The sequence below is a fragment of the Phyllobates terribilis genome, unplaced genomic scaffold, assembly GCF_046119375.1.
Source record: "Phyllobates terribilis strain yellow unplaced genomic scaffold, ASM4611937v1 Scaffold_1049__1_contigs__length_452226, whole genome shotgun sequence".
Taxonomy (NCBI): domain Eukaryota; kingdom Metazoa; phylum Chordata; class Amphibia; order Anura; family Dendrobatidae; genus Phyllobates; species Phyllobates terribilis.
This window is the reverse complement of record NW_027363809.1, coordinates 361,836-388,218: the sequence shown is the minus strand read 5'-3', so window position 1 is coordinate 388,218 and position 26,383 is coordinate 361,836. Positions and strand designations below refer to the sequence as shown.

The following is a 26,383-nucleotide window of genomic DNA, read 5'->3' as shown; positions in this document are numbered from 1 at the left end:
GGTCCGGACCCGTCAGCGTGCGCCAACCCAGGTCCAGGGGCAGGTGTAGTAATACTCCCTCCGAAGTATTCTTGGATAGTCAGTTGACCTGACTTAAACATGTCATATGTTTTTGACTTTTTGCTCGGACAATTCCTGAAGGCGTGACCTGCCTTCCCACATAGGTTACATACGATCTCAGAGTCACACGTAGCGGAGGTGTGCCCACTCTTACCGCACTTGTTGCAAAAGACTACATGAGCCCTTGTACAATTTTCTCGTGTATGCCCATATTCATGACAATTCCGGCATTGAAGGGGCATTCCTGGGTAGCGTAGGAATCCCCTGACATTACCAATGGCAAAATTAGCAGGCGGGTGGTGAAGACCACCAATGCCGCTCTGATCTGGATGGAACTTCACCAGGTATTTCCTCTTCCCATTCCAGAAGCGCTGGGAGTTGAGGATATCATGTGAGAAGCGCACTGACTTGCAGTAACGCTTCAAAAAGGTTTCGATATCGCCCTCAGAGACGAATGGGCTGTACATGAAGATCACCAAGGGTACTTCTTCTTCACCGTACAGGAAGTCAAAGCTCAGCCCGTTCAGTCTCTCATCGTCCTTGTCCGCAACCATCAGTGCTGCATGGATATTATCACAGCATGATTTAGCCATAAAGGAAATGGTATATCGCCCACGGAATTCCTGATCGTAAAGACACAGGATCTTATCTCGCTCCAGGTGGAAGAACCCAAAAAGAATCTCATGCACGATGTACTGCAGATTCTTCTCATGGCGCTGGCATTCATCCACCATGATTCTAATGGACTGTCGCAGTGGAGTCTCCCCCACCGCAAATCCAAAAGAAAAAGGCATTTTCGGCCCTCAGGGACTAAGCCCTCCCCCAATAGTAACAAGGGAATGAATCCCACAAAAGCAGGAACAAACCCAAGACCGAGGGAGGGGTACCCCAAGAACTTACACAGCCCACTAAGCGATAAAGCTCAGCAAAGGAAAACGCCCTTATTTCCTCGGGTCGCCCCGAAGACAAGACGCGATCGCTCCCCGTTGTCCGGGGACTAAGCCGACCTGCCAATAGCTGCAAGGGGGTGAAGCTCCCTCAGTTAAGAGAGAGCGATACCCCAAGGCCAACAAGTCGGGTACCCCAGGCACCTCCTAGCCGAGACCAAGGCAGCAACCGTTAGATCACTGCACCTGATCCTAGCCAAAAGGCCGAGAAGCGATAACCAGAATTGGTTTCAAACTACGGAGCCACCCAAGGATCCTGAAAAGTCCATTTGTGGAGATGAGCTCCTGGACTCCCGTTAAGAAGACATGTTGTCAACCTCTAGATCCCTTACATGCCTGCACTTTTCGGCTTGCTGCTGCTGCAATCCACGCGTTTTAGATCTGCATAACTCCACCTCTTTAAACACAGCACCTTCACCCCCTGCTGTTCCCACCCGCCTCAACACCGTTGGAAGGGAGGAGAACCAATTAAGGCGGGGGGTGGGGTGGAACGAGCAGCTGTCTACCCTTAGCAGGAGGGCTCCTGATTACATACCTCTCCTGCTGCTGCTGCTGCTGGCTGTCCAGCAGCAGACTGAAGGTGGCTGCTGCTGTGCACAGGTATATAAAGGCTCAGAGCCTATTATGACACGCGCAGCCAGCGTTCCATTGCCACATTCCATCTACTGCAGGCAGGATACCTGGCTGGCTGAATGTCGCTGAGAAGCTCACAGAGACCGCCATAAGCAACAGTTTAACAGAATGCCACAGACTAATCAACCAAACTTTTTGGGTTGGGTTCTCTTTTATAGTCTGCAGGCATTAAATGAAAGAAGTCAGTGTTCCAGCAGAAGGAGACAACGTTTCAGAAAAGGCATTGTAGCAAACCAAAAAAAGAAATTTTAAGCGCAGCAGAGTAACCAGCGCACATACCTGTTAGCTCAGGTGAGTTTAAAAGGCTGCTGTTGATAACAAGGGCATTTGCTAAATAGATGGTGTGTGTGCAACAATATACTGAAAGGTCAATTATATTGTGCAGCTTATCTCACCACCTGTAGTTATTTAGGTGAAAGCTCCAAAATGCTTGCCTAATATGTCTGTTTATCCAAAAGGAAGTAAAAAGGGAGAGCTAGAAAGATAGCATTGCATCACATTACATGGCAATGCAATGCACAGTTGCTGAAGTTGAACCAAAATGAGCTTGTAATCTGGCTTCTGCAACTTTGAACATGAAAAATCCAATGAGGAGAAGAAAAGCAAAGCCAAAGAGTCCATCCCCAAATCCGACAAACAAGCAAAATGAACAAAAAACATTGAATTCAATTCTTTCTGATTTTAGAAACTGCATTAAAGAAGGGGTGCACCGGTCCTGGAGATACTGCAATACCAGGTCAATGCGTGGAGTGGACAGAGCAAGCTCTTTTTCCATCTCCCTGTTCTAAAAATCCATTTAATATATGGTCCCCAGATAGGGGACGTATCAGATATTAAACTGATAAGAACAGATACTACACTTGATCTTAGCCAAAAGGCCGAGAAGCGATAACCAGAATTGGTTTCAAACTACGGAGCCACCCAAGGATCCTGAAAAGTCCATTTGTGGAGATGAGCTCCTGGACTCCCGTTAAGAAGACATGTTGTCAACCTCTAGATCTCTTACATGCCTGCACTTTTCGGCTTGCTGCTGCTGCAATCCACGCGTTTTAGATCTGCATAACTCCACCTCTTTAAACACAGCACCTTCACCCCCTGCTGTTCCCACCCGCCTCAACACCGTTGGAAGGGAGGAGAACCAATTAAGGCGGGGGGTGGGGTGGAACGAGCAGCTGTCTACCCTTAGCAGGAGGGCTCCTGATTACATACCTCTCCTGCTGCTGCTGCTGCTGGCTGTCCAGCAGCAGACTGAAGGTGGCTGCTGCTGTGCACAGGTATATAAAGGCTCAGAGCCTATTATGACACGCGCAGCCAGCGTTCCATTGCCACATTCCATCTACTGCAGGCAGGATACCTGGCTGGCTGAATGTCGCTGAGAAGCTCACAGAGACCGCCATAAGCAACAGTTTAACAGAATGCCACAGACTAATCAACCAAACTTTTTGGGTTGGGTTCTCTTTTATAGTCTGCAGGCATTAAATGAAAGAAGTCAGTGTTTCAGCAGAAGGAGACAACGTTTCAGAAAAGGCATTGTAGCAAACCAAAAAAGAAATTTTAAGCGCAGCAGAGTAACCAGCGCACATACCTGTTAGCTCAGGTGAGTTTAAAAGGCTGCTGTTGATAACAAGGGCATTTGCTAAATAGATGGTGTGTGTGCAACAATATACTGAAAGGTCAATTATATTGAGCAGCTTATCTCACCACCTGTAGTTATTTAGGTGAAAGCTCCAAAATGCTTGCCTAATATGTCTGTTTATCCAAAAGGAAGTAAAAAGGGAGAGCTAGAAAGATAGCATTGCATCACATTACATGGCAATGCAATGCACAGTTGCTGAAGTTGAACCAAAATGAGCTTGTAATCTGGCTTCTGCAACTTTGAACATGAAAAATCCAATGAGGAGAAGAAAAGCAAAGCCAAAGAGTCCATCCCCAAATCCGACAAACAAGCAAAATGAACAAAAAACATTGAATTCAATTCTTTCTGATTTTAGAAACTGCATTAAAGAAGGGGTGCACCGGTCCTGGAGATACTGCAATACCAGGTCAATGCGTGGAGTGGACAGAGCAAGCTCTTTTTCCATCTCCCTGTTCTAAAAATCCATTTAATATATGGTCCCCAGATAGGGGACGTATCAGATATTAAACTGATAAGAACAGATACTACACTTGATCTTAGCCAAAAGGCCGAGAAGCGATAACCAGAATTGGTTTCAAACTACGGAGCCACCCAAGGATCCTGAAAAGTCCATTTGTGGAGATGAGCTCCTGGACTCCCGTTAAGAAGACATGTTGTCAACCTCTAGATCCCTTACATGCCTGCACTTTTCGGCTTGCTGCTGCTGCAATCCACGCGTTTTAGATCTGCATAACTCCACCTCTTTAAACACAGCACCTTCACCCCCTGCTGTTCCCACCCGCCTCAACACCGTTGGAAGGGAGGAGAACCAATTAAGGCGGGGGGTGGGGTGGAACGAGCAGCTGTCTACCCTTAGCAGGAGGGCTCCTGATTACATACCTCTCCTGCTGCTGCTGCTGCTGGCTGTCCAGCAGCAGACTGAAGGTGGCTGCTGCTGTGCACAGGTATATAAAGGCTCAGAGCCTATTATGACACGCGCAGCCAGCGTTCCATTGCCACATTCCATCTACTGCAGGCAGGATACCTGGCTGGCTGAATGTCGCTGAGAAGCTCACAGAGACCGCCATAAGCAACAGTTTAACAGAATGCCACAGACTAATCAACCAAACTTTTTGGGTTGGGTTCTCTTTTATAGTCTGCAGGCATTAAATGAAAGAAGTCAGTGTTCCAGCAGAAGGAGACAACGTTTCAGAAAAGGCATTGTAGCAAACCAAAAAAGAAATTTTAAGCGCAGCAGAGTAACCAGCGCACATACCTGTTAGCTCAGGTGAGTTTAAAAGGCTGCTGTTGATAACAAGGGCATTTGCTAAATAGATGGTGTGTGTGCAACAATATACTGAAAGGTCAATTATATTGTGCAGCTTATCTCACCACCTGTAGTTATTTAGGTGAAAGCTCCAAAATGCTTGCCTAATATGTCTGTTTATCCAAAAGGAAGTAAAAAGGGAGAGCTAGAAAGATAGCATTGCATCACATTACATGGCAATGCAATGCACAGTTGCTGAAGTTGAACCAAAATGAGCTTGTAATCTGGCTTCTGCAACTTTGAACATGAAAAATCCAATGAGGAGAAGAAAAGCAAAGCCAAAGAGTCCATCCCAAAATCCGACAAACAAGCAAAATGAACAAAAAACATTGAATTCAATTCTTTCTGATTTTAGAAACTGCATTAAAGAAGGGGTGCACCGGTCCTGGAGATACTGCAATACCAGGTCAATGCGTGGAGTGGACAGAGCAAGCTCTTTTTCCATCTCCCTGTTCTAAAAATCCATTTAATATATGGTCCCCAGATAGGGGACGTATCAGATATTAAACTGATAAGAACAGATACTACACTTGATCTTAGCCAAAAGGCCGAGAAGCGATAACCAGAATTGGTTTCAAACTACGGAGCCACCCAAGGATCCTGAAAAGTCCATTTGTGGAGATGAGCTCCTGGACTCCCGTTAAGAAGACATGTTGTCAACCTCTAGATCCCTTACATGCCTGCACTTTTCGGCTTGCTGCTGCTGCAATCCACGCGTTTTAGATCTGCATAACTCCACCTCTTTAAACACAGCACCTTCACCCCCTGCTGTTCCCACCCGCCTCAACACCGTTGGAAGGGAGGAGAACCAATTAAGGCAGGGGGTGGGGTGGAACGAGCAGCTGTCTACCCTTAGCAGGAGGGCTCCTGATTACATACCTCTCCTGCTGCTGCTGCTGCTGGCTGTCCAGCAGCAGACTGAAGGTGGCTGCTGCTGTGCACAGGTATATAAAGGCTCAGAGCCTATTATGACACGCGCAGCCAGCGTTCCATTGCCACATTCCATCTACTGCAGGCAGGATACCTGGCTGGCTGAATGTCGCTGAGAAGCTCACAGAGACCGCCATAAGCAACAGTTTAACAGAATGCCACAGACTAATCAACCAAACTTTTTGGGTTGGGTTCTCTTTTATAGTCTGCAGGCATTAAATGAAAGAAGTCAGTGTTCCAGCAGAAGGAGACAACGTTTCAGAAAAGGCATTGTAGCAAACCAAAAAAGAAATTTTAAGCTCAGCAGAGTAACCAGCGCACATACCTGTTAGCTCAGGTGAGTTTAAAAGGCTGCTGTTGATAACAAGGGCATTTGCTAAATAGATGGTGTGTGTGCAACAATATACTGAAAGGTCAATTATATTGAGCAGCTTATCTCACCACCTGTAGTTATTTAGGTGAAAGCTCCAAAATGCTTGCCTAATATTTCTGTTTATCCAAAAGGAAGTAAAAAGGGAGAGCTAGAAAGATAGCATTGCATCACATTACATGGCAATGCAATGCACAGTTGCTGAAGTTGAACCAAAATGAGCTTGTAATCTGGCTTCTGCAACTTTGAACATGAAAAATCCAATGAGGAGAAGAAAAGCAAAGCCAAAGAGTCCATCCCAAAATCCGACAAACAAGCAAAATGAACAAAAAACATTGAATTCAATTCTTTCTGATTTTAGAAACTGCATTAAAGAAGGGGTGCACCGGTCCTGGAGATACTGCAATACCAGGTCAATGCGTGGAGTGGACAGAGCAAGCTCTTTTTCCATCTCCCTGTTCTAAAAATCCATTTAATATATGGTCCCCAGATAGGGGACGTATCAGATATTAAACTGATAAGAACAGATCAGGTTTCAACATATTTTATTATGTGCGTAAAAGATGGTTTACAATCAAAAACAGCAACACAAATACATTATTAAAACACAGAATTCCACCCATAAAAACCCCATATACGATTAGCATCCCTCCTCCCAATACATTTGACATCCCTCAAGTAATAAATATACATCTGACTAAAAGCAATTTTAAGACAATCCTTCACAGAAATAGCATCACGTTTAAAAAGTAAAATATTGCGTGCCTTCCAAAGGGCGTCTTTAAAACAGTTAATCATACACCAACATATACAATACTGTTGAGGGGTCGGACATTTAAAAAGGCCATATAAAACATATTCATGGTTAAAATCTCTTAAACCGCAAGTCCATTTTAAAAGAATCCCAACTTTGTGCCAAAGTTCCTGTGCAAACGGGCAATTCCACATAAGGTGCAAGGTGGTTTCGTCATTAACACATGAGTCTCTGGGGCATTTGGCTCTGGCCACCAGGCCTCTCCTGTGTTGAAACTCTCTGGTGGGGAGGCACTGGTGGACCACCATCCATGCGATGTCCTTATGTCCATTTGCTAAAAATTTTCCGAAGACATTCTTCCAAACTTGCTTCGACCTCTCTTCTGAGAAATTTACTATGGGGGTCACATCTTCATTCCTCCTCAGAAAAGATAAAAGCTTCTTGCGGTCTTTAAAAATGTCCATTTTAAAATCACCAAGGCTATAAAATCGAACAGTCTTTTCTAAGATTGCTTGGTGTTTGGGGGGGCATAGTAAAACAGGGGAATTCAACGACAACTTAAACCATCTTTTAAAAATCATCCCACAAGTATATATTAAAAAATAACTTAGCGCACTATTACCATTAAAATGTTTGAAACAAAAGCAGAAATAATTTAAATACAAATAAATATGTAAGTCGGGGACATCCCTTCCGCCGTTCATTTTATTCTTCCTCATTATTTCTCGCCTTAATTTTTCCATTTTGGAGTTCCATAAAAACATAAAGATCATCCTAGTCATTTTTTTAATTAAAACATCAGAGGGGGGGTACACCATAGCTATATACAGTATGAGGGGTAACAACACTGATTTTATAATTAAAATTTTCCCCTCCATTGTTAGGGACCTCAAACCCCAAAATGATATTTTCTTTGACATTTTTTCTATGACATTCTCCCAGCTTTGAGTTCCCACATTCTCCTCGTTAAAAACAACTCCAAGAATTTTTACATTGTCTCGTTTTATAGTGAGCTGCGGGAGTTGGGCGGTGTCCCAGGATCCCAAAGTCAGACATTCAGATTTATTTAAATTAAGTTTAAACCCGGATGCCTGGGAAAAAAATTCAATGCGCAACACCGCCCTCCGGAGGGAAGCAGGGTCCACGCACACAACCGTCACGTCATCCATGTAGCCAAAGACTCTCACATCACTGCCACCTCCGCCAGGAACAGGAACCCCTCTAATCACTTTGTCTTTCCTTATTGCGCTCAGCAGGGGCTCCATGGCACAGATGAACAGGATGGGCGACAAGGGGCATCCCTGCTTCACTCCGGACTCAAGGGGAACTCCATCTGTTAAAAAGCCATTAAGAGAAATTTGACTAAAACAATTTTTATATAAAATCTTAATACAATTTAAAAGCATATTAGGGATACCCATTCTTTTTAAAACTCTAAAAAGAAATCTATGAGAGACTCTATCGAAAGCTTTTTCAAAATCTAGGGCTAAAAGAGCTACATTTTGACCCCGGTCTCTGGAATACCAAATTACATCCCTTAATACGTTTAAAACCTCTGAAATACTTCTGCCTGGTACACTACAAACCTGCTCAGGCTGGATTAGTTTGGCAATGACATTCCTGAGCCGGTTTGCAACCACCTTAGCAAGTACCTTGTAATCGACGTTTAGGAGAGTTATGGGTCTCCAATTCGCTAGAGCACTGCGATCACCTTTTTTATATATCAAAGACACCACTCCTCTCCTCCACGAAAATGGCAACTGTTCACAAATAAAAACTTCTTTAAAAAGCATAAAAAGGTCCTCTTTTAAAATGTCCCAAAAAGTAAGATAAAAATCTACAGGTAGTCCATCACACCCAGGTGCTTTGCCCTTAGAGAAACTTTTAAAAACATAAAATAATTCCTCTAAAACAATATCGCGTTCTAAAAACTCCTGGTCTGTAAAATTTAACTTAAAATCGAGATCATTAAGAGCATCAGATAAAAAGGACCCATCTATACACTTTTTACTAAAAAGATGCTTATAAAAGTTAAAAGTAGCATTCAACATTCCCTGCATAGATGTTTCACCCTCTAGATTTGTGATCACTTCTCTTTTATCCATGACTTTTTTGAAGAAGAAGCGAGAGCACTTCTCCCCCTCCTCCAAGTGCTGCACTCTAGAGTTAAAAATAATCTCTTTCCCCTTTGTGTCTATGCAGTTCTGAATTTCAGTTTTTAGGCCAGCAATATCATCTCCCACCTCCACCCCTAGCTCTTTGAATTTAAAAAGTGTTTGTAGTTTGGTGTTAAGATCACTAAAACATCTTTTTTTCTCTCTAGCTTTACGTCTCCCTGCTTTTATAAAAAACATTCTGACTTTTTTTTTCAAATTTTCCCACCAGGTTACCATAGGGGCATCAGAAGGTTTTTGTCGCCGCCAGGCTTGATAGGCTTTACCAAAGTCTTGTCGAATCAGAGGGTCCTCCAGCAGGTAAGTACTTAGACGCCAGAGGCCCCTGTTGACCCTCTGTTCATCCCGGTATTCTAGGTGCACCTCCAAGCCCTTATGGTCAGAAAATATATTTGATGTTAAAACACATTTTACAGGGTTAAAATCATCTGATAGGAAAATAAAATCGATCCTGGAGGACACCCCTCTTCCGGACCACGTATAACCAGGGTCCGTCGGCAGGAGTGACCTCCACGCATCGCATAATTTAAAATCAGTTATAAAATCTTTCAATAGATGACATGACTTATCCAATTTGCGTAAAGGGTCACCCCCCGCTCGTTGTTCACTAGCACAAAGACAATTAAAATCACCCCCTACGATCAGGGGAGATGACCCAGTACAGTACAATGGCAATATCCCAAATAAATTAATTCTCTCTTGCTTATCAGGGGAAGCATAAACATTCATTACACGTAGGGTAAAACCATTAAATTTAAAATGCACTAAAACCACTCTGCCTGGTACTATTTCTGTGACAGTATTTATAGCAATATTTCTCCCACGACAGAGGAAGCCCACCCCCGCTGACTTGTTGTCATTGGAGCCAGACCAGATGGAGGGCCCCAGTCTCCAATCTGTCTTGATGTCATTATAATTTAGTGCATGTTGTATCCCGCATTCCTGTAATAAACATATGTCAAAGTCAGTGGTTTCTAAGTACTTAAATAGAGCAGCCCTACGAACTGGGCTCTTTAATGACCTCACATTCAGTGAGACAAGTCTTAATGTGGGCATTCATAGGTCAGGGTGGTGGATCTTCCATGAGGACACCTGACTCAAAGCCCTGTATGCCAAATTGCTCCAGGACATCCGGGCTAGAGGACCCAAATGACTCGATATTCTGTGAGCCGGCGGTTGCCCCCTCGTAGGTCACGGTTCCCAGCCACATTCCAGGAGACGCTGGGGCTTCGACATTCCGTCTCTTTTTCGGGGCAGACTCCACTAGGTCACTGGTGCAGTCCTCCTCTTCCTCCACCTCCTCCAGGGGGAGAGACTGGTCCATCAGGATAAGATCACCAACACAGATTCCCTGATGTTCGTCACCTAGAAGCAAAGCCCCCTCATCTGGCTGGCTAATCGCCCTGGAAGATCCTGAGGCCATCGCTGCGTGGTCCCCTGTAGCCAACCGCACAGGGGCACCACCCTCCAGCCCAACAGGATCGGTATCGGGAACCATCGACACGGAGGATACCCTCCCAGAAGGAGGACCCCTCCGCTCCGGTCCATGCGAGGTCCGCCCATCGTTAAGGGACTTCGATGCAGAGGCCGCCCCAGTGGGGCCTCCGGCTCCCTGCTCCATCCCAGCCTTCTCGCCCTTCGAACCGCCCTCCGACGCCGGCCCGCCAGTGAAGACCGGCGGGCGCATCGGCTCAGCTGCAGAAGATGCAGCTTCTGCGTAAGTCCTGGTCCTGGTCCTGTTGGGGCATCCTCGGAACATGTGCCCCGCCTCACCACAAAGATTGCATTTCCTCCCAGCGGGACAGTCCTTCATTAAATGTCCGTAACAGCTGCAATTATTGCAGCGGTCTACTTTCCTGCCCGTGCAGGACGTTTGGGTATGACCCATTTGTCCACAGTTCCTGCAACATACCGGCATTCCAGGGTAAAATAAGTAGCCTCTGCTCTTACCGATCACAAATGTTGAGGGAGGGTGTAGCATTCCTCCCACTCCGCTTGGGTCCCTCTTTAGACGGGCCATGTACCTCCTCTTGCCGCACCAGAAGCCTACCGCGTTCTTCACAGTGCCCAGGTATCTCAGATCATCACAATGACGGATAAGGTAGGTCGAGATGTCTGCAGCCTCCACAAAGGGGTTCGGGAAATGCACCACGATAGGGATCTCGTCATAGGCATACAAGAGACAAAAGGTTAGTCCATCCAATTCATCTAAGTAGTTTTTCTCATTTACCTTTTGTACGAGTTGGTGACAGCATCCCTGGCTCTTGAAGGTGATGGTGTAAGTCCCCTTGTACTCATTGTCCTGGAAGCAGAATATGTCTTCCCGCCGAAACTCCAGAACTCCAAGCAGAATCCTATGGCAGATGTAGTCCAAGTTCTTCTCCGTCCTCGATCCTGCTCCAACTTCAATCCTCACGGTGTTCCGCATCCGGGCATCACCCGATGAATATGTGAGCGTTGCCGGCATCCTTCACTCAGGAACGTACCGACTCTTCTCTCTGAAAGGCGCAAGCCTTCATGGGATCCCTTCCCGTTGCTCCCGGACTAATCCTTCCTCCCAATAGCAGCAGGGGGGTTAAGTCCCTCCGAAGAGGAACGATACCCCCAGGCCGAGAGAAAGGGTACCAAGAGCACCTCACAGGCAAGACCACACAGGTAAACCTGATAGATCGTGCCAAAAGGCCGAGAAGCGATAACCAGAATTGGTTTCAAACTACGGAGCCACCCAAGGATCCTGAAAAGTCCATTTGTGGAGATGAGCTCCTGGACTCCCGTTAAGAAGACATGTTGTCAACCTCTAGATCCCTTACATGCCTGCACTTTTCGGCTTGCTGCTGCTGCAATCCACGCGTTTTAGATCTGCATAACTCCACCTCTTTAAACACAGCACCTTCACCCCCTGCTGTTCCCACCCGCCTCAACACCGTTGGAAGGGAGGAGAACCAATTAAGGCAGGGGGTGGGGTGGAACGAGCAGCTGTCTACCCTTAGCAGGAGGGCTCCTGATTACATACCTCTCCTGCTGCTGCTGCTGCTGGCTGTCCAGCAGCAGACTGAAGGTGGCTGCTGCTGTGCACAGGTATATAAAGGCTCAGAGCCTATTATGACACGCGCAGCCAGCGTTCCATTGCCACATTCCATCTACTGCAGGCAGGATACCTGGCTGGCTGAATGTCGCTGAGAAGCTCACAGAGACCGCCATAAGCAACAGTTTAACAGAATGCCACAGACTAATCAACCAAACTTTTTGGGTTGGGTTCTCTTTTATAGTCTGCAGGCATTAAATGAAAGAAGTCAGTGTTCCAGCAGAAGGAGACAACGTTTCAGAAAAGGCATTGTAGCAAACCAAAAAAGAAATTTTAAGCGCAGCAGAGTAACCAGCGCACATACCTGTTAGCTCAGGTGAGTTTAAAAGGCTGCTGTTGATAACAAGGGCATTTGCTAAATAGATGGTGTGTGTGCAACAATATACTGAAAGGTCAATTATATTGTGCAGCTTATCTCACCACCTGTAGTTATTTAGGTGAAAGCTCCAAAATGCTTGCCTAATATGTCTGTTTATCCAAAAGGAAGTAAAAAGGGAGAGCTAGAAAGATAGCATTGCATCACATTACATGGCAATGCAATGCACAGTTGCTGAAGTTGAACCAAAATGAGCTTGTAATCTGGCTTCTGCAACTTTGAACATGAAAAATCCAATGAGGAGAAGAAAAGCAAAGCCAAAGAGTCCATCCCCAAATCCGACAAACAAGCAAAATGAACAAAAAACATTGAATTCAATTCTTTCTGATTTTAGAAACTGCATTAAAGAAGGGGTGCACCGGTCCTGGAGATACTGCAATACCAGGTCAATGCGTGGAGTGGACAGAGCAAGCTCTTTTTCCATCTCCCTGTTCTAAAAATCCATTTAATATATGGTCCCCAGATAGGGGACGTATCAGATATTAAACTGATAAGAACAGATACTACACTTGATCTTAGCCAAAAGGCCGAGAAGCGATAACCAGAATTGGTTTCAAACTACGGAGCCACCCAAGGATCCTGAAAAGTCCATTTGTGGAGATGAGCTCCTGGACTCCCGTTAAGAAGACATGTTGTCAACCTCTAGATCCCTTACATGCCTGCACTTTTCGGCTTGCTGCTGCTGCAATCCACGCGTTTTAGATCTGCATAACTCCACCTCTTTAAACACAGCACCTTCACCCCCTGCTGTTCCCACCCGCCTCAACACCGTTGGAAGGGAGGAGAACCAATTAAGGCGGGGGGTGGGGTGGAACGAGCAGCTGTCTACCCTTAGCAGGAGGGCTCCTGATTACATACCTCTCCTGCTGCTGCTGCTGCTGGCTGTCCAGCAGCAGACTGAAGGTGGCTGCTGCTGTGCACAGGTATATAAAGGCTCAGAGCCTATTATGACACGCGCAGCCAGCGTTCCATTGCCACATTCCATCTACTGCAGGCAGGATACCTGGCTGGCTGAATGTCGCTGAGAAGCTCACAGAGACCGCCATAAGCAACAGTTTAACAGAATGCCACAGACTAATCAACCAAACTTTTTGGGTTGGGTTCTCTTTTATAGTCTGCAGGCATTAAATGAAAGAAGTCAGTGTTCCAGCAGAAGGAGACAACGTTTCAGAAAAGGCATTGTAGCAAACCAAAAAAGAAATTTTAAGCGCAGCAGAGTAACCAGCGAACATACCTGTTAGCTCAGGTGAGTTTAAAAGGCTGCTGTTGATAACAAGGGCATTTGCTAAATAGATGGTGTGTGTGCAACAATATACTGAAAGGTCAATTATATTGTGCAGCTTATCTCACCACCTGTAGTTATTTAGGTGAAAGCTCCAAAATGCTTGCCTAATATGTCTGTTTATCCAAAAGGAAGTAAAAAGGGAGAGCTAGAAAGATAGCATTGCATCACATTACATGGCAATGCAATGCACAGTTGCTGAAGTTGAACCAAAATGAGCTTGTAATCTGGCTTCTGCAACTTTGAACATGAAAAATCCAATGAGGAGAAGAAAAGCAAAGCCAAAGAGTCCATCCCCAAATCCGACAAACAAGCAAAATGAACAAAAAACATTGAATTCAATTCTTTCTGATTTTAGAAACTGCATTAAAGAAGGGGTGCACCGGTCCTGGAGATACTGCAATACCAGGTCAATGCGTGGAGTGGACAGAGCAAGCTCTTTTTCCATCTCCCTGTTCTAAAAATCCATTTAATATATGGTCCCCAGATAGGGGACGTATCAGATATTAAACTGATAAGAACAGATACTACACTTGATCTTAGCCAAAAGGCCGAGAAGCGATAACCAGAATTGGTTTCAAACTACGGAGCCACCCAAGGATCCTGAAAAGTCCATTTGTGGAGATGAGCTCCTGGACTCCCGTTAAGAAGACATGTTGTCAACCTCTAGATCCCTTACATGCCTGCACTTTTCGGCTTGCTGCTGCTGCAATCCACGCGTTTTAGATCTGCATAACTCCACCTCTTTAAACACAGCACCTTCACCCCCTGCTGTTCCCACCCGCCTCAACACCGTTGGAAGGGAGGAGAACCAATTAAGGCGGGGGGTGGGGTGGAACGAGCAGCTGTCTACCCTTAGCAGGAGGGCTCCTGATTACATACCTCTCCTGCTGCTGCTGCTGCTGGCTGTCCAGCAGCAGACTGAAGGTGGCTGCTGCTGTGCACAGGTATATAAAGGCTCAGAGCCTATTATGACACGCGCAGCCAGCGTTCCATTGCCACATTCCATCTACTGCAGGCAGGATACCTGGCTGGCTGAAAGTCGCTGAGAAGCTCACAGAGACCGCCATAAGCAACAGTTTAACAGAATGCCACAGACTAATCAACCAAACTTTTTGGGTTGGGTTCTCTTTTATAGTCTGCAGGCATTAAATGAAAGAAGTCAGTGTTCCAGCAGAAGGAGACAACGTTTCAGAAAAGGCATTGTAGCAAACCAAAAAAGAAATTTTAAGCGCAGCAGAGTAACCAGCGCACATACCTGTTAGCTCAGGTGAGTTTAAAAGGCTGCTGTTGATAACAAGGGCATTTGCTAAATAGATGGTGTGTGTGCAACAATATACTGAAAGGTCAATTATATTGTGCAGCTTATCTCACCACCTGTAGTTATTTAGGTGAAAGCTCCAAAATGCTTGCCTAATATGTCTGTTTATCCAAAAGGAAGTAAAAAGGGAGAGCTAGAAAGATAGCATTGCATCACATTACATGGCAATGCAATGCACAGTTGCTGAAGTTGAACCAAAATGAGCTTGTAATCTGGCTTCTGCAACTTTGAACATGAAAAATCCAATGAGGAGAAGAAAAGCAAAGCCAAAGAGTCCATCCCCAAATCCGACAAACAAGCAAAATGAACAAAAAACATTGAATTCAATTCTTTCTGATTTTAGAAACTGCATTAAAGAAGGGGTGCACCGGTCCTGGAGATACTGCAATACCAGGTCAATGCGTGGAGTGGACAGAGCAAGCTCTTTTTCCATCTCCCTGTTCTAAAAATCCATTTAATATATGGTCCCCAGATAGGGGACGTATCAGATATTAAACTGATAAGAACAGATACTACACTTGATCTTAGCCAAAAGGCCGAGAAGCGATAACCAGAATTGGTTTCAAACTACGGAGCCACCCAAGGATCCTGAAAAGTCCATTTGTGGAGATGAGCTCCTGGACTCCCGTTAAGAAGACATGTTGTCAACCTCTAGATCCCTTACATGCCTGCACTTTTCGGCTTGCTGCTGCTGCAATCCACGCGTTTTAGATCTGCATAACTCCACCTCTTTAAACACAGCACCTTCACCCCCTGCTGTTCCCACCCGCCTCAACACCGTTGGAAGGGAGGAGAACCAATTAAGGCGGGGGGTGGGGTGGAACGAGCAGCTGTCTACCCTTAGCAGGAGGGCTCCTGATTACATACCTCTCCTGCTGCTGCTGCTGCTGGCTGTCCAGCAGCAGACTGAAGGTGGCTGCTGCTGTGCACAGGTATATAAAGGCTCAGAGCCTATTATGACACGCGCAGCCAGCGTTCCATTGCCACATTCCATCTACTGCAGGCAGGATACCTGGCTGGCTGAATGTCGCTGAGAAGCTCACAGAGACCGCCATAAGCAACAGTTTAACAGAATGTCACAGACTAATCAACCAAACTTTTTGGGTTGGGTTCTCTTTTATAGTCTGCAGGCATTAAATGAAAGAAGTCAGTGTTCCAGCAGAAGGAGACAACGTTTCAGAAAAGGCATTGTAGCAAACCAAAAAAGAAATTTTAAGCGCAGCAGAGTAACCAGCGCACATACCTGTTAGCTCAGGTGAGTTTAAAAGGCTGCTGTTGATAACAAGGGCATTTGCTAAATAGATGGTGTGTGTGCAACAATATACTGAAAGGTCAATTATATTGTGCAGCTTATCTCACCACCTGTAGTTATTTAGGTGAAAGCTCCAAAATGCTTGCCTAATATGTCTGTTTATCCAAAAGGAAGTAAAAAGGGAGAGCTAGAAAGATAGCATTGCATCACATTACATGGCAATGCAATGCACAGTTGCTGAAGTTGAACCAAAATGAGCTTGTAATCTGGCTTCTGCAACTTTGAACATGAAAAATCCAATGAGGAGAAGAAAAGCAAAGCCAAAGAGTCCATCCCCAAATCCGACAAACAAGCAAAATGAACAAAAAACATTGAATTCAATTCTTTCTGATTTTAGAAACTGCATTAAAGAAGGGGTGCACCGGTCCTGGAGATACTGCAATACCAGGTCAATGCGTGGAGTGGACAGAGCAAGCTCTTTTTCCATCTCCCTGTTCTAAAAATCCATTTAATATATGGTCCCCAGATAGGGGACGTATCAGATATTAAACTGATAAGAACAGATACTACACTTGATCTTAGCCAAAAGGCCGAGAAGCGATAACCAGAATTGGTTTCAAACTACGGAGCCACCCAAGGATCCTGAAAAGTCCATTTGTGGAGATGAGCTCCTGGACTCCCGTTAAGAAGACATGTTGTCAACCTCTAGATCCCTTACATGCCTGCACTTTTCGGCTTGCTGCTGCTGCAATCCACGCGTTTTAGATCTGCATAACTCCACCTCTTTAAACACAGCACCTTCACCCCCTGCTGTTCCCACCCGCCTCAACACCGTTGGAAGGGAGGAGAACCAATTAAGGCGGGGGGTGGGGTGGAACGAGCAGCTGTCTACCCTTAGCAGGAGGGCTCCTGATTACATACCTCTCCTGCTGCTGCTGCTGCTGGCTGTCCAGCAGCAGACTGAAGGTGGCTGCTGCTGTGCACAGGTATATAAAGGCTCAGAGCCTATTATGACACGCGCAGCCAGCGTTCCATTGCCACATTCCATCTACTGCAGGCAGGATACCTGGCTGGCTGAATGTCGCTGAGAAGCTCACAGAGACCGCCATAAGCAACAGTTTAACAGAATGTCACAGACTAATCAACCAAACTTTTTGGGTTGGGTTCTCTTTTATAGTCTGCAGGCATTAAATGAAAGAAGTCAGTGTTCCAGCAGAAGGAGACAACGTTTCAGAAAAGGCATTGTAGCAAACCAAAAAAGAAATTTTAAGCGCAGCAGAGTAACCAGCGCACATACCTGTTAGCTCAGGTGAGTTTAAAAGGCTGCTGTTGATAACAAGGGCATTTGCTAAATAGATGGTGTGTGTGCAACAATATACTGAAAGGTCAATTATATTGTGCAGCTTATCTCACCACCTGTAGTTATTTAGGTGAAAGCTCCAAAATGCTTGCCTAATATGTCTGTTTATCCAAAAGGAAGTAAAAAGGGAGAGCTAGAAAGATAGCATTGCATCACATTACATGGCAATGCAATGCACAGTTGCTGAAGTTGAACCAAAATGAGCTTGTAATCTGGCTTCTGCAACTTTGAACATGAAAAATCCAATGAGGAGAAGAAAAGCAAAGCCAAAGAGTCCATCCCAAAATCCGACAAACAAGCAAAATGAACAAAAAACATTGAATTCAATTCTTTCTGATTTTAGAAACTGCATTAAAGAAGGGGTGCACCGGTCCTGGAGATACTGCAATACCAGGTCAATGCGTGGAGTGGACAGAGCAAGCTCTTTTTCCATCTCCCTGTTCTAAAAATCCATTTAATATATGGTCCCCAGATAGGGGACGTATCAGATATTAAACTGATAAGAACAGATACTACACTTGATCTTAGCCAAAAGGCCGAGAAGCGATAACCAGAATTGGTTTCAAACTACGGAGCCACCCAAGGATCCTGAAAAGTCCATTTGTGGAGATGAGCTCCTGGACTCCCGTTAAGAAGACATGTTGTCAACCTCTAGATCCCTTACATGCCTGCACTTTTCGGCTTGCTGCTGCTGCAATCCACGCGTTTTAGATCTGCATAACTCCACCTCTTTAAACACAGCACCTTCACCCCCTGCTGTTCCCACCCGCCTCAACACCGTTGGAAGGGAGGAGAACCAATTAAGGCGGGGGGTGGGGTGGAACGAGCAGCTGTCTACCCTTAGCAGGAGGGCTCCTGATTACATACCTCTCCTGCTGCTGCTGCTGCTGGCTGTCCAGCAGCAGACTGAAGGTGGCTGCTGCTGTGCACAGGTATATAAAGGCTCAGAGCCTATTATGACACGCGCAGCCAGCGTTCCATTGCCACATTCCATCTACTGCAGGCAGGGTACCTGGCTGGCTGAATGTCGCTGAGAAGCTCACAGAGACCGCCATAAGCAACAGTTTAACAGAATGCCACAGACTAATCAACCAAACTTTTTGGGTTGGGTTCTCTTTTATAGTCTGCAGGCATTAAATGAAAGAAGTCAGTGTTCCAGCAGAAGGAGACAACGTTTCAGAAAAGGCATTGTAGCAAACCAAAAAAGAAATTTTAAGCGCAGCAGAGTAACCAGCGCACATACCTGTTAGCTCAGGTGAGTTTAAAAGGCTGCTGTTGATAACAAGGGCATTTGCTAAATAGATGGTGTGTGTGCAACAATATACTGAAAGGTCAATTATATTGTGCAGCTTATCTCACCACCTGTAGTTATTTAGGTGAAAGCTCCAAAATGCTTGCCTAATATGTCTGTTTATCCAAAAGGAAGTAAAAAGGGAGAGCTAGAAAGATAGCATTGCATCACATTACATGGCAATGCAATGCACAGTTGCTGAAGTTGAACCAAAATGAGCTTGTAATCTGGCTTCTGCAACTTTGAACATGAAAAATCCAATGAGGAGAAGAAAAGCAAAGCCAAAGAGTCCATCCCCAAATCCGACAAACAAGCAAAATGAACAAAAAACATTGAATTCAATTCTTTCTGATTTTAGAAACTGCATTAAAGAAGGGGTGCACCGGTCCTGGAGATACTGCAATACCAGGTCAATGCGTGGAGTGGACAGAGCAAGCTCTTTTTCCATCTCCCTGTTCTAAAAATCCATTTAATATATGGTCCCCAGATAGGGGACGTATCAGATATTAAACTGATAAGAACAGATACTACACTTGATCTTAGCCAAAAGGCCGAGAAGCGATAACCAGAATTGGTTTCAAACTACGGAGCCACCCAAGGATCCTGAAAAGTCCATTTGTGGAGATGAGCTCCTGGACTCCCGTTAAGAAGACATGTTGTCAACCTCTAGATCCCTTACATGCCTGCACTTTTCGGCTTGCTGCTGCTGCAATCCACGCGTTTTAGATCTGCATAACTCCACCTCTTTAAACACAGCACCTTCACCCCCTGCTGTTCCCACCCGCCTCAACACCGTTGGAAGGGAGGAGAACCAATTAAGGCGGGGGGTGGGGTGGAACGAGCAGCTGTCTACCCTTAGCAGGAGGGCTCCTGATTACATACCTCTCCTGCTGCTGCTGCTGCTGGCTGTCCAGCAGCAGACTGAAGGTGGCTGCTGCTGTGCACAGGTATATAAAGGCTCAGAGCCTATTATGACACGCGCAGCCAGCGTTCCATTGCCACATTCCATCTACTGCAGGCAGGATACCTGGCTGGCTGAATGTCGCTGAGAAGCTCACAGAGACCGCCATAAGCAACAGTTTAACAGAATGCCACAGACTAATCAACCAAACTTTTTGGGTTGGGTTCTCTTTTATAGTCTGCAGGCATTAAATGAAAGAAGTCAGTGTTCCAGCAGAAGGAGACAACGTTTCAGAAAAGGCATTGTAGCAAACCAAAAAAGAAATTTTAAGCGCAGCAGAGTAACCAGCGCACATACCTGTTAGCTCAGGTGAGTTTAAAAGGCTGCTGTTGATAACAAGGGCATTTGCTAAATAGATGGTGTGTGTGCAACAATATACTGAAAGGTCAATTATATTGTGCAGCTTATCTCACCACCTGTAGGTTTTTAGGTGAAAGCTCCAAAATGCTTGCCTAATATGTCTGTTTATCCAAAAGGAAGTAAAAAGGGAGAGCTAGAAAGATAGCATTGCATCACATTACATGGCAATGCAATGCACAGTTGCTGAAGTTGAACCAAAATGAGCTTGTAATCTGGCTTCTGCAACTTTGAACATGAAAAATCCAATGAGGAGAAGAAAAGCAAAGCCAAAGAGTCCATCCCCAAATCCGACAAACAAGCAAAATGAACAAAAAACATTGAATTCAATTCTTTCTGATTTTAGAAACTGCATTAAAGAAGGGGTGCACCGGTCCTGGAGATACTGCAATACCAGGTCAATGCGTGGAGTGGACAGAGCAAGCTCTTTTTCCATCTCCCTGTTCTAAAAATCCATTTAATATATGGTCCCCAGATAGGGGACGTATCAGATATTAAACTGATAAGAACAGATACTACACTTGATCTTAGCCAAAAGGCCGAGAAGCGATAACCAGAATTGGTTTCAAACTACGGAGCCACCCAAGGATCCTGAAAAGTCCATTTGTGGAGATGAGCTCCTGGACTCCCGTTAAGAAGACATGTTGTCAACCTCTAGATCCCTTACATGCCTGCACTTTTCGGCTTGCTGCTGCTGCAATCCACGCGTTTTAGATCTGCATAACTCCACCTCTTTAAACACAGCACCTTCACCCCCTGCTGTTCCCACCCGCCTCAACACCGTTGGAAGGGAGGAGAACCAATTAAGGCGGGGGGTGGGGTGGAACGAGCAGCTGTCTACCCTTAGCAGGAGGGCTCCTGATTACATACCTCTCCTGCTGCTGCTGCTGCTGGCTGTCCAGCAGCAGACTGAAGGTGGCTGCTGCTGTGCACAGGTATATAAAGGCTCAGAGCCTATTATGACACGCGCAGCCAGCGTTCCATTGCCACATTCCATCTACTGCAGGCAGGGTACCTGGCTGGCTGAATGTCGCTGAGAAGCTCACAGAGACCGCCATAAGCAACAGTTTAACAGAATGCCACAGACTAATCAACCAAACTTTTTGGGTTGGGTTCTCTTTTATAGTCTGCAGGCATTAAATGAAAGAAGTCAGTGTTCCAGCAGAAGGAGACAACATTTCAGAAAAGGCATTGTAGCAAACCAAAAAAGAAATTTTAAGCGCAGCAGAGTAACCAGCGCACATACCTGTTAGCTCAGGTGAGTTTAAAAGGCTGCTGTTGATAACAAGGGCATTTGCTAAATAGATGGTGTGTGTTCAACAATATACTGAAAGGTCAATTATATTGTGCAGCTTATCTCACCACCTGTAGTTATTTAGGTGAAAGCTCCAAAATGCTTGCCTAATATGTCTGTTTATCCAAAAGGAAGTAAAAAGGGAGAGCTAGAAAGATAGCATTGCATCACATTACATGGCAATGCAATGCACAGTTGCTGAAGTTGAACCAAAATGAGCTTGTAATCTGGCTTCTGCAACTTTGAACATGAAAAATCCAATGAGGAGAAGAAAAGCAAAGCCAAAGAGTCCATCCCCAAATCCGACAAACAAGCAAAATGAACAAAAAACATTGAATTCAATTCTTTCTGATTTTAGAAACTGCATTAAAGAAGGGGTGCACCGGTCCTGGAGATACTGCAATACCAGGTCAATGCGTGGAGTGGACAGAGCAAGCTCTTTTTCCATCTCCCTGTTCTAAAAATCCATTTAATATATGGTCCCCAGATAGGGGACGTATCAGATATTAAACTGATAAGAACAGATTTTTTTTTTTGATTGAATATATCTTTTATTAGCACAAAAAATAAGTTAACAGACAGTGTACAGTGCCGCAGCCCAGTACACACAGAATTCTACATCATATTTACATAGCATGAGGATACGACGCACTAACTGGACACATCACACCCCTATGCTACACAAAACACACAATCTGAAAGAAAAAGCATGTCAATCAATACAGTACGACGAACCGTGATAAGGGATGGGGATTGGGAAAAAGGGGATGGGGAGGGGAAAATCACAGGCCCGAAGCTTTATTGAAAGACAAGACACATAAGGGGAGAGGGGGAGGAGGGGTTTAGTCCTCGTCCTCGTCCTCCGGACCGTCCATGATGGAATAGTCTCTGAGCAGGCTGTGGATCAGCCTGCGGCAGTCCTGGATGGACATCCTCTCCCTCCTCAAGATGAGCCGGTTCCTGGCGACCCAAACGGCATCCTTGAAGCAGTTCATAAGGCGCCAAGCCTCCTGGATGGCTCCGACGGTATGAACCCCAGGGAAGAGTCCGTAAAGCACAGAATGGTGCGATAGGCTCGCCCTGGGGACAGAGTTCCTCAGGTCGTCCTCAAGTGCAGTCAATAGGCGCTGTGCAAATCCGCAGTCCCAAAAAGTGTGCAAAGATGTTTCCTCCACGAAGGGGCACCTTGGGCAGTACCGGGTCTTGCACAGGTTCCGGGCATGCATGAATGACCGGACGGGCAGTCCGCCCTGAATCGCCATCCACGACAAGTCCTTGTGCCCGTTGGTCAGCCTGTCAGACGACACATTTGTCCACACAGTCTCCAGCGTGTCCTGGTGAAGTCCTGTGATGTTCTCCACGTCATCCTTGGCTCTGATTATCTTGTGGATAGTTTTGGGCTTCCACAAGTCGGGCTTGAGTCCCTCCAGTTGATGCTCCCCCACAAATCGAACGACGTCTCCGTAGAACCATGGCGTCGTCCAGTTGTAGGGGAAGGAGCTGTCCCACTTGTCAAAGCCGAGTCGCCTCCAAAGAGAAAGCAGGAAGAAGCGAGACATGGACCTGCCCGCGGAGCCATTCTTGACTTGCAAAGTCCGGCGGACACAATCACACACAAAAGAGGATCGCAGGAGGGTGGGGATATCTGGAACGCCCTTCCCACCCTTGCGAGGCTCCTTGTACATGACGGCCCGCCTGACTCTGTCCATCTTGGATCCCCAGACAAAGTGAAACACTGTCCTGGTAATGGCCCTGCACACAGTGACGTGTGGGGGCCAGGCCTGCGCCGTGTACTGCAAGACGGGCAGGACCTCATTACGCAGGACGAGTGCCTTACCCTCACAAGTGAGGTGTCTGAGGCTCCAGAGTCCGATCCGTTGCTTCACCTTGGCCAAGCGTTCTTGCCAGGACTTGAGGGCCGCTCCTTCCTTCCCGAACCAGACTCCCAGCACCTTGAGGAAATCCGGTTGAATGTTGAAGGGGAAGGGGGCGGAGGAGGCCGGCTGCCAATCCCCAAAGAGCATGGCTTCCGACTTCCTGCAGTTGACTTTGGCCCCTGAAGCCCGGCCGAACCTCTCACACGTCTGGACGAGGGCGTCGACTGAACCACGATCAGCGCAGAAGACGGTGACGTCGTCCATGTAGAGCGAGCACTTGACCTCGTGTCGTCCCGGACCCGGTGCGGTGATCCCTCTGATCTCTCCATTCTGCCGGATAGCCTCTGCGAAGAGTTCTATAACACAAACAAAAAGAAGAGGTGATAGAGGGCAGCCTTGTCTGACCCCAGAGAGGACAGGGAAGGGGTCAGTCTTCCAGCCGTTCACCAACACCGAGCTGTGGATATCAAAATACATCAGACGGACATACGAACAAAACATGTTACCCAAACCTAACCGGTGCAGAGCTCGGCCCATGAACTCGTGGGAAACCCGGTCGAAGGCCTTCTCCTGATCCAAGGAGACCAGGGCCGCGTGTGCGCGGCGGACCTTGATGTACTCGACCGTGTCCCGCACGAGTGCGAGGCTGTCTGCGATGCGACGTCCAGGGATGCCGCAGGTCTGGTCCGGGTGGATGATCCGTCCGATGACCGTCTTAAGTCGTGTCGCCATCGTCTTGGCCAGGATCTTGTAGTCCACGTTGAGCAGAGTGATGGGACGCCAATTCCTCAGGTCGCACCTCTCTCCCTTCCGCTTGTACAGGATCGTGACCATTCCTTCCCTCAAAGATGGAGGCATTCTACCCTCCACCACCATCTCCTCGTACAGGTCCAACAGGTCCGGACAGATGAGGTCTCCCAGCGCTACATAGAGCTCCGCTGGAAGACCATCACTGCCCGGGGTCCTGCCGGTCCTAAAGGATTTAGCGGCAGAGAGCAATTCGCCCACCATCAGAGGTTTGTCCAAGGCTGCCGTGCCTGCAGGATCAAGATGGTTAGTGATACCTGACAGGAACTTATCAGCAGCGTCGGGGTCGGTAGTCTTGTGGGAGTAGAGTTCGCTGTAGAAGTCGCTGACGACCCTCATCACGTCCTCCTTCCCAGGTCGCATGTTTCCGCTCTCGTCTCGCAGCTCGTTCAGGGGCGTGTGACCGGCATGAAGTTTCCTGAAAAAGAATGAGTTACATTTCTCACCCTTCTCCAGATTATCCACTTTGGAACGGAAGATGATTCGCTTGGACTCCTCCTCAAAGTGCCTTTTCAGGCTCTTCTTGGTCTCCTCCAGCTCCTCCCTCACGTCCCAGCCGCAGTGAAGAAGGTCCTGCAGCGACCGCAGCTCGCGCTGCAGCCCTCTGAAGTCCCTCCTCTTCTCACACGCCTGTTGTCGACCCTTGGCCTGAAAGAAACAGCGAAACTCAAGTTTAACATATTCCCACCAATCAGAGACTGTTTGGAAGCTACCCTTGTAGGACTGCCACATTGCGTAGGCTGCTCTCAGCTCCTCCACGACTTCATCCTGAGCCAGCAGAGCACAATTCAGCTTCCAGGAGCCGGGGCCGGACGGAAAACCGTCGCCGAGGACACCTTGTAAGTGAATGGCTCTGTGGTCGGAGAAGAAGCAGGAGACCATCGAGTGCCTACTCTGCCTGACTGCCCGAGAGGTGAACACAAAGTCAATCCTGGAGCGGAGTGAGCCATCGGGTCGGCTCCACGAATAGTTCGTGGAGCCTCTCCCCATGGAGCCCACCACGTCCTGAAGAGAGGCCTTGGTTACCATCTCGATGAGCAGCTTGGACGTGATGTCCAACTTGGCAGATGTGCCAGAACTACGATCGTCCTCCTCGATGGGGCAGTTGAAATCCCCGGCCATCACTAAGGTCCTGGTGGTGGCAAGCTGAAGCCGCAGGGTCTGGAAAAGCTCCAAACGCTCATTCTTCAGTGGGGACGCATACACGTTGATGAACCTGACAGGTTCTCCCGCCCAGTTGCCATCTACAACAAGAGCCCTGCCGCAGATGAGCTCCTGGACGGACTCAAGCGTGAATGCGCCCCCCCTGATCAGAATTGCGACCCCCGCAGACTTGCAGTCACCCCCACCGGACCAGTAGGATGGACCGTGGGACCACTCCCTGGCCAGATGTTTGAAGGACCTAGAGGAGGGAAGGGAACATTCCTGCAACATATAAACATCACACAACTGGGAAGTAAGGAAGGCATAAATAGTCTGACGTCTGAACTTGTCCTTGATGCTCCTGACATTAATGGAAAATAAGTTAATATTAGCCATCATGTAGGGAAAAAAGAAAAAGTTAGCGCAGGCAATACACCTTAGTTACCACTCCGGTCGGGTGGTCCCTCGTCGGTGTTGACTGCTGGTGACGGGATCACCAGCAGGCCCTCTTCCTCCATCTGGTCAAGCAGCGCGGCCTCGATCTCGGCGACCACCAGTTCCTCCTCTTCTGGCTCGGCCACCAGGGTCTCAACCATGTGCTCCATCTCTTCTGGCTCAGGGAGGGTATCCTCCTTTTCGCCTACGAAATCCAGAATCTTCTTTTTGGAGGATTCAGTAGCAGGGCTGTCCTCCACCTTCCTCTTTCCCCGGGTTGGAACTGGGGAGACAAGAAGGGGAAAATCCTCCTCGGAATAGATAGCGGCGGGTGGAGGAAAGGTTAATTCCACCGCTACCATGGTCTGGGGAGGGAGAGTGGCTGCCGGGGCAGGGGAAAGGACACCTGCTGAGGAGTAGGGGAAGGAGGAAGAGGAAGTGGAATCCTCAGCAGGGGTGGCCGGGGTGGGGGGGGATTGGACGGGGGTGGCAGGGGGAGGGATCGAGAGAGGGGTGACAGAACTCTTACCCTCCTTTGACTTTTTCTTCTGCTTCGGAGCTGCTGGGACCGTCGCTGGGGCTTTGGCCACCGACTCCTTGACCGCTTTGGCCTTGGTCGTCTCGGCCTTGGCCGCTGGGGCCTTGGTCGTCGCGTCCTTGACCTTCACAGGCCTGGTCGTCGGGGCCTTGTCCTCCGTAGCTGGGGTCGTCGCAACCACCGATGCCCAGGAT

The 26,383-nt window shown here is 47.0% G+C and overlaps 12 non-coding genes across 12 annotated transcripts; all 12 read right to left on the bottom strand.

Moving 5' to 3' along the window:
* Positions 1-2,339: 2,339 nt before the first annotated feature.
* Positions 2,340-2,530, bottom strand: LOC141242623 (U2 spliceosomal RNA). Its single transcript, XR_012307024.1, has one exon. It is a non-coding gene; the product is annotated as a U2 spliceosomal RNA (small nuclear RNA).
* Positions 2,531-3,645: 1,115 nt separating this feature from the next.
* Positions 3,646-3,836, bottom strand: LOC141242621 (U2 spliceosomal RNA). Its single transcript, XR_012307022.1, has one exon. It is a non-coding gene; the product is annotated as a U2 spliceosomal RNA (small nuclear RNA).
* Positions 3,837-4,951: 1,115 nt separating this feature from the next.
* On the bottom strand, positions 4,952-5,142 carry LOC141242620 (U2 spliceosomal RNA). The gene has a single exon (XR_012307021.1). It is a non-coding gene; the product is annotated as a U2 spliceosomal RNA (small nuclear RNA).
* A 1,115-nt stretch (positions 5,143-6,257) lies between these two features.
* Positions 6,258-6,447, bottom strand: LOC141242718 (U2 spliceosomal RNA). Its single transcript, XR_012307109.1, has one exon. It is a non-coding gene; the product is annotated as a U2 spliceosomal RNA (small nuclear RNA).
* Positions 6,448-12,619: 6,172 nt separating this feature from the next.
* On the bottom strand, positions 12,620-12,810 carry LOC141242619 (U2 spliceosomal RNA). The gene has a single exon (XR_012307020.1). It is a non-coding gene; the product is annotated as a U2 spliceosomal RNA (small nuclear RNA).
* Positions 12,811-13,925: 1,115 nt separating this feature from the next.
* On the bottom strand, positions 13,926-14,116 carry LOC141242618 (U2 spliceosomal RNA). Its single transcript, XR_012307019.1, has one exon. It is a non-coding gene; the product is annotated as a U2 spliceosomal RNA (small nuclear RNA).
* Positions 14,117-15,231: 1,115 nt separating this feature from the next.
* Positions 15,232-15,422, bottom strand: LOC141242617 (U2 spliceosomal RNA). Its single transcript, XR_012307018.1, has one exon. It is a non-coding gene; the product is annotated as a U2 spliceosomal RNA (small nuclear RNA).
* Positions 15,423-16,537: 1,115 nt separating this feature from the next.
* On the bottom strand, positions 16,538-16,728 carry LOC141242615 (U2 spliceosomal RNA). The gene has a single exon (XR_012307016.1). It is a non-coding gene; the product is annotated as a U2 spliceosomal RNA (small nuclear RNA).
* Positions 16,729-17,843: 1,115 nt separating this feature from the next.
* Positions 17,844-18,034, bottom strand: LOC141242614 (U2 spliceosomal RNA). The gene has a single exon (XR_012307015.1). It is a non-coding gene; the product is annotated as a U2 spliceosomal RNA (small nuclear RNA).
* Positions 18,035-19,149: 1,115 nt separating this feature from the next.
* On the bottom strand, positions 19,150-19,340 carry LOC141242613 (U2 spliceosomal RNA). Its single transcript, XR_012307014.1, has one exon. It is a non-coding gene; the product is annotated as a U2 spliceosomal RNA (small nuclear RNA).
* Positions 19,341-20,455: 1,115 nt separating this feature from the next.
* On the bottom strand, positions 20,456-20,646 carry LOC141242611 (U2 spliceosomal RNA). The gene has a single exon (XR_012307013.1). It is a non-coding gene; the product is annotated as a U2 spliceosomal RNA (small nuclear RNA).
* Positions 20,647-21,761: 1,115 nt separating this feature from the next.
* LOC141242699 (U2 spliceosomal RNA) lies at positions 21,762-21,959 on the bottom strand. The gene has a single exon (XR_012307094.1). It is a non-coding gene; the product is annotated as a U2 spliceosomal RNA (small nuclear RNA).
* Between the last annotated feature and the right edge of the window lie 4,424 nt (positions 21,960-26,383).